This window comes from Ranitomeya imitator, chromosome 1, assembly GCF_032444005.1.
Source record: "Ranitomeya imitator isolate aRanImi1 chromosome 1, aRanImi1.pri, whole genome shotgun sequence".
Lineage (NCBI taxonomy): Eukaryota > Metazoa > Chordata > Amphibia > Anura > Dendrobatidae > Ranitomeya > Ranitomeya imitator.
In genome coordinates, this window is record NC_091282.1 from 618,784,809 (window position 1) to 618,797,491 (window position 12,683).

Consider the following 12,683-nt stretch of genomic DNA (forward strand, 5'->3'; position numbering starts at 1 on the left):
CGATGCAAAAATAATTATTTTTTCTATAAAATAGTTTTTATCGTATAAAAGCGCCAAAACATAAAAAAATGATATAAATGAGGTGTCGCTGTAATCGTACTGACCCGAAGAATAAAACTGCTTCATCAATTTTACCAAACGCGGAACGGTATAAACGCCTCCCCCAAAAGAAATTCATGAATAGCTGGTTTTTGGTCATTCTGCCTCACAAAAATCAGAATAAAAAGCGATCAAAAAATGTCACGTGCCCGAAAATGTTACCAATAAAAACATCAACTCGTCCCGCAAAAAACAAGACCTCACATGACTCTGTGGACCAAAATATAGAAAAATTATAGCTCTCAAAATTTGGTAACGCAAAAAATATTTTTTGCAATAAAAAGCGTCTTTCAGTGTGTGACGGCTGCCAATCATAAAAATCCGCTAAAAAACCCGCTATAAAAGTAAATCAAACCCCCCTTCATCACCCCCTTAGTTAGGGAAAAATTTAAAAAATTTATTTATTTCCATTTTCCCATTAGGGCTAGGGTTAGAGTTAGGGCTAGGGTTAGGGCTAGGGTTAGGGTTAGGGTTAGGGCTAGGGTTAGGGCTAGGGTTAGGGCTAGGGTTAGGGCTAGGGTTAGGGTTAGGGTTAGGGTTAGGGTTAGGGCTAGGGTTAGGGCTAGGGTTAGGGCTAGGGCTAGGGCTAGGGTTAGGGCTAGGGTTAGGGTTAGGGCTAGGGTTAGGATTAGGGTTAGGGCTAGGGTTAGGGCTAGGGCTACAGTTTGGGTTGGGGCTAAAGTTACAGTTAGGGTTTAGATTACATTTACGGTTGGGAATAGGGTTGGGATTAGGGTTAGGGGTGTGTCAGGGTTAGAGGTGTGGTTAGGGTTACTGTTGGGATTAGGGTTAGGGATGTGTTTGGATTAGGGTTTCAGTTATAATTGGGGGGTTTCCACTGTTTAGGCACATCAGGGGCTCTCCAAACGCGACATGGCGTCCGATCTCAATTCCAGCCAATTCTGCGTTGAAAAAGTAAAACAGTGCTTCTTCCCTTCCGAGCTCTCCCGTGTACCCAAACAGGGGTTTACCCCAACATATGGGGTATCAGCGTACTCAGGACAAATAGGACAACAACTTTTGGGGTCCAATTTCTCCTGCTACCCTTGGGAAAATACAAAACTCGGGGCTAAAACATATTTTTTGTGGGAAAAAAAAAGATTTTTTATTTTCACGGCTCTGCGTTATAAACTGTAGTGAAACACTTGGGGGTTCAAAGTTCTCACAACACATCTAGATTAGTTCCCTGGGGGGTCTAGTTTCCAAAATGGTGTCACTTGTGGGAGGTTTCTACTGTTTAGGTACATTAGGGGCTCTGCAAATGCAATGTGACACCTGCAAACCATTTCATCTAAGTCCTCATTCCAAATGGAGCTCCTTCCCTTCCGAGCCCTCCCATGCGCCCAAACAGTGGTTCCCCCCCACATATGGGGTATCAGCGCACTCAGGACAAATTGGACAACAAATTGTGGGGTCGAATTTCTCCTGTTACCCTCGGGAAAATACAAAACTGGGGGCTAAAAATAATTTTTGTGGGAAAAAATTTTTGTTTTATTTTTACGGCTCTCCATTATAAACTTCTGTGAAGCCCTTGGTGGGTCAAAGCGCTCAGCACACATCTAGATAAGTTCCTAAGGGGGTCTACTTTCCAAAATGGTGTCACTTGTGGGGGGTTTCTACTGTTTAGGTACATTAGGGGCTCTGCAAACGCAATGTGACACCTGCAGACCATTCCATCTAAGTCTGCATTCAAATGGCACTCCTTCCCTTCTGAGCCCTCCCATGTGCCCAAACAGTGGTTCCCCCCACATATGGTGTATCATCGCACTCAGGACAAATTGGGCAACAAATTTTGGGGTCCAATTTCTCCTGTTACCCTCAGGAAAATACAAAACTGGGGGCTAAAAAAAATAATTTTTGTGGGAAAAAAATTTTGTTTTATTTTTACGGCTCTGCATTATAAACTTCTGTGAAGCACTTGGTGGGTCAAAGTGCTCACCACACCTCTAGATAAGTTCCTTAGGGGGTCTACTTTCCAAAATGGTGTCATTTGTGGGGGGTTTCAATGTTTAGGCACATCAGTGGCTCTTCAAACGCAACATGGCGTCCCATCTCAATTCCTGTCAATTTTGCTTTGAAAAGTCAAACGGCGCTCCTTCCCTTCCGAGCTCTCCCATCCACCCAAACAGTGGTTTACCCCCACATATGGGGTATCAGCGTACTCAGGACAAATTGTACAACAACTTTTGGGGTCCAATTTCTTCTCTTACCCTTGGGAAAATAAAAAAATGGGGGCAAAAAGATAATTTTAGTGAAAAAATATGATTTTTTATTTTTACGGTTCTACATTATAAACTTCTGTGAAGCACTTGTTGGGTCAAAGTGCTCACCACACCTCTAGATAAGTTCCTTAGGGGGTCTACTTTCCAAAATGGTGTCACTTGTGGGGGGTTTCAATGTTTAGCCACATCAGGGGCTCTCCAAATGAAACATGGCGTCCCATCTCAATTCCAGTCAATTTTGCATTGAAAAGTCAAATGGCACTCCTTCGCTTCCGAGCTCTGCCATGCCCCCAAACAGTGGTTTACCCCCACATGTGGGGTATTGGCATACTCAGGACAAATTGTACAACAGTGTTTGGGGTCCATTTTCTCCTGTTACCCTTGGTAAAATAAAACAAATTGGAGCTGAATTAAATTTTTTGTGAAAAAAAGTTAAATGTTCATTTTTATTTAAACATTCAAAAAATTCCTGTAAAGCACCAGAAGGGTTAATAAACTTCTTGAATATGGTTTTGAGCACCTTGAGGGGTGTAGTTTTTAGAATGGTGTCACACTTGGGTATTTTCTATCAAATAGACCCCTCAAAATGACTTCAAATGAGATGTGGGCCCTAAAATAAAATGGTGTTGTAGAAATGAGAAATTGCTGGTCAACTTTTAACCCTTATAACTCCCTAACAAAAAAAAATTTTGGTTCCAAAATTGTGCTGATGTAAAGTAGACATGTGGGAAATGTTACTTATTAAGTATTTTGTGTGACATATCTCTGTGATTTAATTGCATAAAAATTCAAAGTTGGAAAATTGCGAAATTTTCATAATTTTCGCCAAATTTCCGTTTTTTTCACAAATAAACGCAGGTACTATCAAATAATTTTTACCATTGTCATGAAGTACAATATGTCACGAGAAAACAATGTCAGAATCACCAGGATCCATTGAAGCGTTCCAGAGTTATAACCTCATAAAGGGACAGTGGTCAGAATTGTAAAAATTGGCCCGGTCATTAACGTGCAAACCACCCTTGGGGGTAAAGGGGTTAAACAGGCTGCACTATTTGAAAAAAAGTAAAATTTTTCTCAAGGTATGAGGCAGTAACGAACCCTGAGCTGAATCCAACCGGCTATGGCTGCACACAGACTACAGGGCGAGCTGGGCTCACACGGAGACCGTGCAGACAGCCGTAAACGGCGCTGCAAGGCCAAAAAAACCTCCTCTAGGTTATCCTATATAGTGTTTTTCCACTTTTTAGCTGGATACGAGTGGAAAGACACTAATAGGAATTTTTTTTTTCAAATTTTAAACTGGCTGCACTATTTGAAAAAAAGGAAATTGTTTTTCAAGGTATGAGGCAGTAACGCACCCTGAGCTGAATCCAACCGGCTATGGCTGCACACAGACTACAGGGCGAGCTGCGCTCACACAGAGACCGTGCAGACAGCCGTAAACGGCGCTGCAAGGCCAAAAAACCCTCCTCTAGGTTATCCTATATAGTGTTTTTCCACTATTTAGCTGGATACGAGTGGAAAGACACTAATAGGAATTTTTGTTTTTCAAATTTTAAACAGGCTGCACTATTTGAAAAAAAGTAAAATTTTTCTCTAGGTATGAGCCAGTAACGAACCCTGAGCTGAATCCAACCGGCTATGGCTGCACACAGACTACAGGGCGAGCTGGGCTCACACGGAGACCATGCAGACAGCCGTAAACGGCGCTGCAAGGCCAAAAAACCCTCCTCTAGGTTATCCTATATAGTGTTTTTCCACTATTTAGCTGGATACGAGTGGAAAGACACTAATAGGAATTTTTTTTTTTCAAATTTTAAACAGGCTGCACTATTTGAAAAAAAGTAAAATTTTTCTCAAGGTATGAGCCAGTAACGAACCCTGAGCTGAATCCAACCGGCTATGGCTGCACACAGACTACAGGGCGAGCTGGGCTCACACGGAGACCGTGCAGACAGCCGTAAACGGTGCTGCAAGGCCCAAAAACCCCCCTCTAGGTTATCCTATGTAGTGTTTTTCCACAATAGAGCTGGAGACTGGTGGAAAAACACTAATAGGAAATTTGAGAAAAAATGTGCAGCAGGCTGCACTAAGAGCAAAAAAGGACAACTGTGTGAGGCAGTGTGAACCCCCCCTGAGCTGAATACAACCGGGTATATGGCTGCACACAGACTACAGAGTGAGCTGCACACACACACACACACACACACACACAGAGACCTTGCAGAACGCTGTTAAAACAGCGCTGCAAGGCAAGAGCAAGGTGAACAGTGAAGAACACACAGCGTTTTGCTAAATTAGCCTTTGGAAAGGAAAATAAAGCAATTAGCAAGCTCAACTGGCCCTCAGTTAGAACACAGCGTCCTGTCCCTAACTGAAATCACAGCAGAGTGAGCGCAAAATGGCGGCAGCGTTTTTTATAGTGCAGAGTGACCATTTCAGCAGCCAATCCAAGCCTTGCCAGTACTTACATGCCCACCATGCTAAACAGGATGTGCCCACACTTCCAATCATTCCTCATTGGCTGCTGCGTTCAGTTTGAATTCTGGGAACTTCCGATTCCGGTATCCGATACGCGGGAAGTATCGGAATTCGGTATCAGAATTCCGATACCGCAAATATCGGCCGATACCCGATACTTGCGGTATCGGAATGCTCAACACTACCTGTATATAGTGATGAACGAGCATGCTCACCACTGCTTGATAATCGATCGTGCATTGGGATTGCTTGGGTAATCTTGTTACTCGATCGAGGATCGTGGGTGCTCGAGCGCCATGCTTGAGTCCCTGTGCATCATATTTGGCGCCTGTTAGACAGCCAATAAACTTGCCTGCCATACGTGGTAATGCCATAGCCATGTTGGCTACTAGCATTACTGTAATTGGCAGGCCGCATCGCGTCATGGGGTTTTATATAAGACTCGGCACACTGTCCTCTGGAAGCTGTTCAGGGAAGGTTGTTAGAGGAGGTAGAGCTATTGAAGTACTAGTGTACATCTGATGCACCATTAAAAGAACAGTCCTTTTCGGGGCTACATACTGTTCTTTCTCTAGTAGTACCGCTGTTACCTGAATTCAGTGTAGGGATGGATAGGTATTGGAAGAGGGATAGTGAGGGATTAGAGGCATATATGCAGGGATTAATATTGCTATTGCAGTACTTGTATAATACTGTTACACCATTAAAAGTAACATAGTAACATAGTAATATAGTTATTAAGGTTGAAGGAAGACTTTAAGTCCATCTAGTTCAACCCATAGCCTAACATGCCCTAACATGTTGATCCAGAGGAAGGCAAAAAATCCCATGTGGCAAAGAGTAAGCTCCACACTGGGGAAAAAAATTCCTTCCCAACTCCACATATGACAATCAGACTAGTTCCCTGGATCAACGCCCTATCAAGGAATTTAGTATATATAACCTGCAACATTATCCTTTTCCAGAATGGTATCCAGTCTCCTCTTAAATTTTAGTAATGAATCACTCATTACAGCATCATACGGCAGAGAGTTCCATAGTCTGACTGCTCTTACAGTAAAGAACCCGCGTCTGTTATTATGCTTAAACCTTCTTTCTCCAGACGTATAGGATGCCCCCTTGTCCCTGTCTCAGGTCAATGATTAAAAAGTAAAGTTCTTTTCAGGGCTAACAATTTTTTTACCTTATTAATACCGGAAAGTTTGCAGGCATATATTATATAACTAATTTAATATGCACAATGCGTGTGGTAAGGGACGTGAAAGTGGACATAGTGCCGATGGTGCACGCAGAGGACGAGGCTGTGGGCAATGCAAAACTGTGTCTTATGTGGGAGCACCTATACGGTAGTTCCCTTTGCACCACTCCACAGGCTCCGTGCTTCCTTGGCCAACTTCCCACCACGTTACCAGCAATTTCAGAGACAAATTGAATCCAAGGCAACAGAGAGATGATTCTTGATTTTATTTCCGTTATTCATCCAAAATGCATCATAAAAGCAACATTTTGGCCAGCAACTAACCTTTTTCAAGCAATAACTGCTTTACATAAGTTGAATAAAGATCCATCCATAATTTGCAAACCAGCAGACAAGGGAAGGGCACTGGTAAACATGTATACAGATGAATATGTACAAGAAATAGAAAGGCAACTTGCTGATACAAGCATGTATGATTTAAGAGGAGATAAAAAACAGTAGTCAATGGTGCTTGAGCAGAAAACAGTCGATGAGGATTTGAGTAAATACCTCATACAAAAAAAATCCAATAACTCCCGTGCTATATAATGTCCCAAAAATACACACGGGATTTCAAGATCCACCAGGTAGGCCCACTGTTGTCGTTACTGCATCCATTTTGTCTCCCTTGTCAATCTTTTAGGATAAAATATTTTGACCCTTTTGTTACTGGTGGATACTGGTGATGTTCTATCTAAAATCAAACAATGAACTGTTACGGATAATTCCATACTGGTATCATTTGATGTATGCAGTTTGCACTTATCAATTGACCTTGAAAGTGGCATCAATGCCATTGTATCAGTCTTACAGAAAAATAACATATGTGGGGGAAATTGGGAATTCATTATCTTCCTTTTGAAAACTGTTCTATATAGAAATTATTTTTATTTTTGTGACCAATTTTATGGTCAATGCCAAGGCTTGGCAATGGGGATGAACAACATATGCTAAGCTCTTCATGTTCGAGAATGAGGAGTCTTTTCTGTACACACAACGTTGTGTGACGTGGCGGCGGTACATAGATGACATCTTCGCTATCTGGACTGGTGACCTTTCATCCCTTGAAACCATCTCGGGAGAAATTAATTCAGCTGTGTATCCACCAGACTTCTGCACAACACAACTGATAGTCCCAACCCCATTTTAACGCAAGAAATCCCACTTATTAAACCTGACAGGGCACACCTGTGAAGTGAAAACTATTCCCCGTGACTACCTCTTGAAGCTCATCAAGAGAATGCCAAGAGTGTGCAAACCAGTCATCAAAGCAAAAGGTGGCTACTTTGAAGAACCTAGAATATAAGACATAATTTCAGTTGTTTCACACTTTTTTGTTAAGTATACAATTCCACATGTGTTTTGATGCCTTCAGTGTGAATTTACAATTTTCATAGTCATGAAAATACAGAAAAATCTTTAAATGAGATGGTGTGTCCAAACTTTTGGTCTGTACTGTATATTGTCTCACTATTGGCCATTGGTAAGACATTCACATTCAGGCTTTCCAGGAATGCCCTAAAATGGCTTATCGGAAGGCAAAATCACTTTGTGAGGAACTGTTGAGGGTAAATATCGTTAGTAAAATACGATGGCAAAGATTTTTATCTAAACCAATATTTGCAACATTTCCATGCCTATCATGTTGTAATTGCAATAATGTATGAAAAGGAGAGAAACTTCAATATTCGTATATGGGTAGAGTGTTCAAGATCTAAAGTGCAACACTGACTATGTGGCCTATTTAATCACCTATCCTTGTGGACTGCAATATGTTGGAGAGACCACATGGCCAACGAGACCACACAGCCAGCGAGACCACACAGCGTGAGACCACACAGCCGGCGAGACCACACAGCCGGCGAGACCACACAGCGAGTCAGACCACACAGAGAGACCACACAGAGAGTGAGACCACACAGAAAATGAGACAGCGTATTGGCCAACATAAGTCCAATATTAAAACAAAGAAAATGGTGATTCCTATATCTAAGCATTTTTATGAACATAAACATGGTTTCAGCCAACTCAGAAATCAGGCTATAGACAGTGTAACACACTTAACCCCTTCACCCCAAAGCCTATTTTCACCTTCCTGACCAGCCCAATTTTTTCAATTCTGGCCACTGTCACTTTATGAAGTCATAACTCTGGAAAGCTTCAATGGATCCCACTGATTCTGAACCTGTTTTTTCATAACATATTGTACTTCATTATGGTGGTAAAATTACTTTGATATGACTTACGTTTATTTGTGAAAAAATTGGAAACTTGGCGAAAATGTTGAAAAGTTAGCAATTTTAAAACTTTTAATTTTTATACCCTTAAATCAGAGAGTCATATCGCACAAAATAGTTAATAAATAACATTTCCCACATGTGCACTTTACATCAACACAAGTCTTGAAACATATTTTTTTTTGCTAGGAAGTTTCAAAGGTTAAAAGTCAATTTTGTGGATTGAGTTAAATCTTTAATTGGGAACATTATACATAACGTTTGGGATCTTTGTTATCCTGCGATCTATGCTGAGCACTTTGGGGTTTCCATCTAAATCTCTGAGTGACGTGACCCAGATGAAATCCCCGATGGATCCATTCACTACACTGAGGCAGCAGAGTTACTCTCGATTCCCTCTGGCCTCTGTTCAGCGGTGTCCTTCTTTTCATGAGTGCACAAAACGATGGTCGACTGCATTCTATGCAATCCTAAAAAGACAGACACCACAGAATCACAGGTCATACGGTGTCCACAGTGCCTCATCTGCCTCATCATAGGAAGCTTCCTTCTGAATCACGTATTTCAGTGATTTACACAGAAACCCCAGTGGAAGCGCTCATCACAGAGTGCAGGATAAATCTGAGCCAAGCCTTACTTACGTAAGGTTTAATGTCCAAAAACTCACAAACAAAAGAAACTGTATCCTCTGGATCGCAGCCGGGAAGCAAATCAGTCCATAAATGCATCTGGTCGCCGAGGGCGACCACACCACAATATTATGCTGCAGGGTGCCAGGAGTTTGCTCCGCTGGGCTCTGTGTTCCCTCACACGCAGAGCTTTTGCAGAGTTGTCTGCTCTACACCATGCATACTCCACACTGACACATCCAAAACCCTTCCTGCAGGATTTTTCTCTAAATTGGAATCTGTGGCCATGGGCCACTTGTAAGATCCGACCTGGTGGAAATGGACTGGCCCCACTACCTTTCTGCAGTCCGTTTAAAAAATAAAGACCCATAACGGGTTTTACTGAACAATGCCTTGGCCAAATAGCTTGAGCAGGTTCATGCTTACTTTTATTTTGCCTTGTGACACACAGGGTCTAATACGCTTCTGAGTGCATCCTGGGGGACACATTGCAAGCCTTGCAAATAACGCCGGTCACACAGATTTAGATCAGGTTTTTATGTTTGGCTCCTGTCACACACTAAAAGACGCTTTTTATTGCAAAAATAGTTTTTGCATTGCCATATTTAGACAGATAACACTTTTCCATATTTTGGCAGACAGAGTCATATGAGGGCTTGCTATTTGCAGGACGAGTTGACCATTTTTGATTGCTTTATATTTAAATTTTTGGGAGGCAGAATAAACAAATTGTTTTATAGGTTTTTTTTATTCAGTTCCGTGTGTGGTAAAATTGATAAGACAGCTTTATTCTTTGGCGCTTTTACACAAAAAAAACTTCTATAGAAAAATTATTTTTGCTTTGCTTTATTTTGAGAGCTATAACTTTTTTTTCTCTGCTAATGGAGCTTTATGACAACCTTTTTTTTGCAAGACAAGATGACGTTTTCAGCGGTACCATTTTTATTTTCATCCGTCTTTTTGATCGTGTTGATGACAAAGCATTGTTTTTTGCCTTTTTTAATGGTGTTGCACTGAAGGGGTTTACTTGTGGGACAGTTTTATAGAGCGGATCACTCCAGACGTGGCAATGCAAAATATGTGTACTTTTTATTTTACATAAATAAATGTAATGTATGTTTTTATTTTTTTTCTCCTTATTTGGGGATTTTTCAATAAATTGTTACACTTTTCAATACTTTTTAAACTTTTTTTTACATTGTCCTAAGATGGGACATCACTGTATAGTGACAGATTGCTGGTCTGACACTCTGCTAGGCTTCTGCACTGCAGGGATCAGAGCAGGCACTGACAAGCCACCTTCCCTGAAGGGCCCTGTGGCCATCTTGCGGCTGGGGTCACCATGGAGACCATCATCACAATTTCATCACATCGCTTTGTTCTGATGGAAGCACGCAGGAGCTCACTCCCTGTGCGATCTCCTTGATGTCGCTGTCACTATTGACAGTGACATCAGAGGGGTTAAACACCCGCCATCGGTGCTAGTACTGATCATATAGCGCTGACAACCAGCACCCAATCGTGGTGGCGCTGTACATGTACTATGGTTTGCAGGAACTACGGCACATGTCAGGAGGGAGTTACAGAGAGTTGGGGATAGAATTAAACTTTGAAACAAAAAGAAATTATGTGGATTAGACAACTGGGGACAATGTATTCTAGATGTCTGAATATTGATTACAATTGCTACCCTTCATCTATTTAAATGTGTTCTTATTCTCTAGGCATGTAGAATATGTGACCCCCTTACTGTGGGTATGGAGAGTATTAGTTAGTGACAGACCGTGTCTATGTTACATATAGTATAGTTGGATCATACACACATGATACATACAATGGTTCTAGTGGATTTCTAACATATCATGTACAGTATATTTTATTTGGCAGTATAACACCACATGCATCTGGATACATATTGGGATATCACATTAACATATACATCTATTCTCCAATACCCACCACATATGAATATGTGCAGGAATGTTGATAATGATTAGGTCCGCAGTGGCTAATACGGCTGTTCACACAGGACTATATGACCCATCCATATACAGGATGTGATGCCTCTATATGTGACTAGTGTTCATTGTCATATACAGTGACTGGCGGTACTGTGCAGCTTTACCTAGGCTGAGAATAGCACCTTCCATGTAGAGATGTGGGGACCACAGGTTCACCTTATTAAAGTCATTCAGCAAATACACAGCCTCCATGGAAAAAGCCATTGCTTTTTAACATCCAGCCACATGACTATAGAATGGGCGGACATTAGCCCACATGATGTAAGAGACACAAGACTGCTGTCACATGACATCCAGCCACATGACTGCGGAATGGGCAATTACTAGCCCTCATGATGTAAGAGGAACATTACTGCCACATGAAATCCAGCCACAAGACTATGGAATGGGCGGGCACTAGCCCTCATGATGTAAGAGTCACATGACTGCTGTCACATGACATCCAGCCACATGACTACGGAATGGGCGATTACTAACCCTCATGATGTAAGAGGCACATGACTGCTGTCACATGACATCTAACCACATGACTATGGAATGGACTGTCACTAGGCACATGACTACTGTTACATGACTATGGAATGAGTGGCCACGAGTCCACATGGTGAAAGGGGCACATGACCGCTGTCACCTGACATCCAGCCACATGACTATAGAATGGGCGATTACTAGCCCAAACAGCAAAAGAGGCAGATGACTGCTGTCACATGACATCCAGCCACATCACTATGAAATGGGCGGTCATTAGCCCACATGATGTAAAAAGGACATGTCTCCTGCCACATGACATACAACCATAATATGGAATTGGTGGTCACTAGCCCACATGATGTAAGAGGCACATGACTGCTGTCACATGATATCCAGCCACATGACTATGGAATGGGTGGGCATTAGCCCTCATGATGTAAGAGGCACATGACTACCGTCACATGACTATGGAATGAATTATCACTAGTCCAGAAGGTGAAAGAGGCACATGATCGCTGTCACATGACATCCAGCCACATGACTATGGAATGAGCGGTCACTAGCCCATATGATGTAAGAAGCAAATGACCACTTTGACATGACATACAGCCACATGACATACAGTCACATGACTATGGAATGGGTGGTCAATAGCCCACATGATGTAAGAGGCACATGACTACTGTCACATGACAACTAACCAAATGACTATGGAATGGGGCAGTTACTAGCACACGTGATAAAAGAGGCACATGACTACTGTCACATGACTATGGAATGGGCAGTTACTTGCCCACATGATGAAAGAGGCACATGACTGCTGTCACATGACAACAACTAACCACACGACTACGGAATTTGTCACTCCTTATCTTAGGGTTTTGAAAGTCAAAATTACCATTAATTAATTCACATCAATGCACAGAAGATATACAATGCCAAAAAAATATAACTTTCAAAGAAAAGAACTTTCAGAGTGAGCTGATGAAACCAGCATCAACATGTTGCAAGCTGAACGAGCGGGCTCTGACATGCCCGGGCTTGATTCAATTGTTTTATCCTGGTTCTCGCCTGTTCACACTTTTTCATCTCAGTTCATGTTAGCTCGTCATATTCAACCGTGTTTCCCAAAATTAGCATTATGGCTCAGCGGAAGTATATTAATTCGCCTGACAATTTCTGTTACATTTGTGGGCGAATACGCAAAATAAAACACGAGATAAAATCCCCCACCTGCTCCTGTGTTGCGCCCAGAATAGACATGCCCTGTAAATACTGTGTAG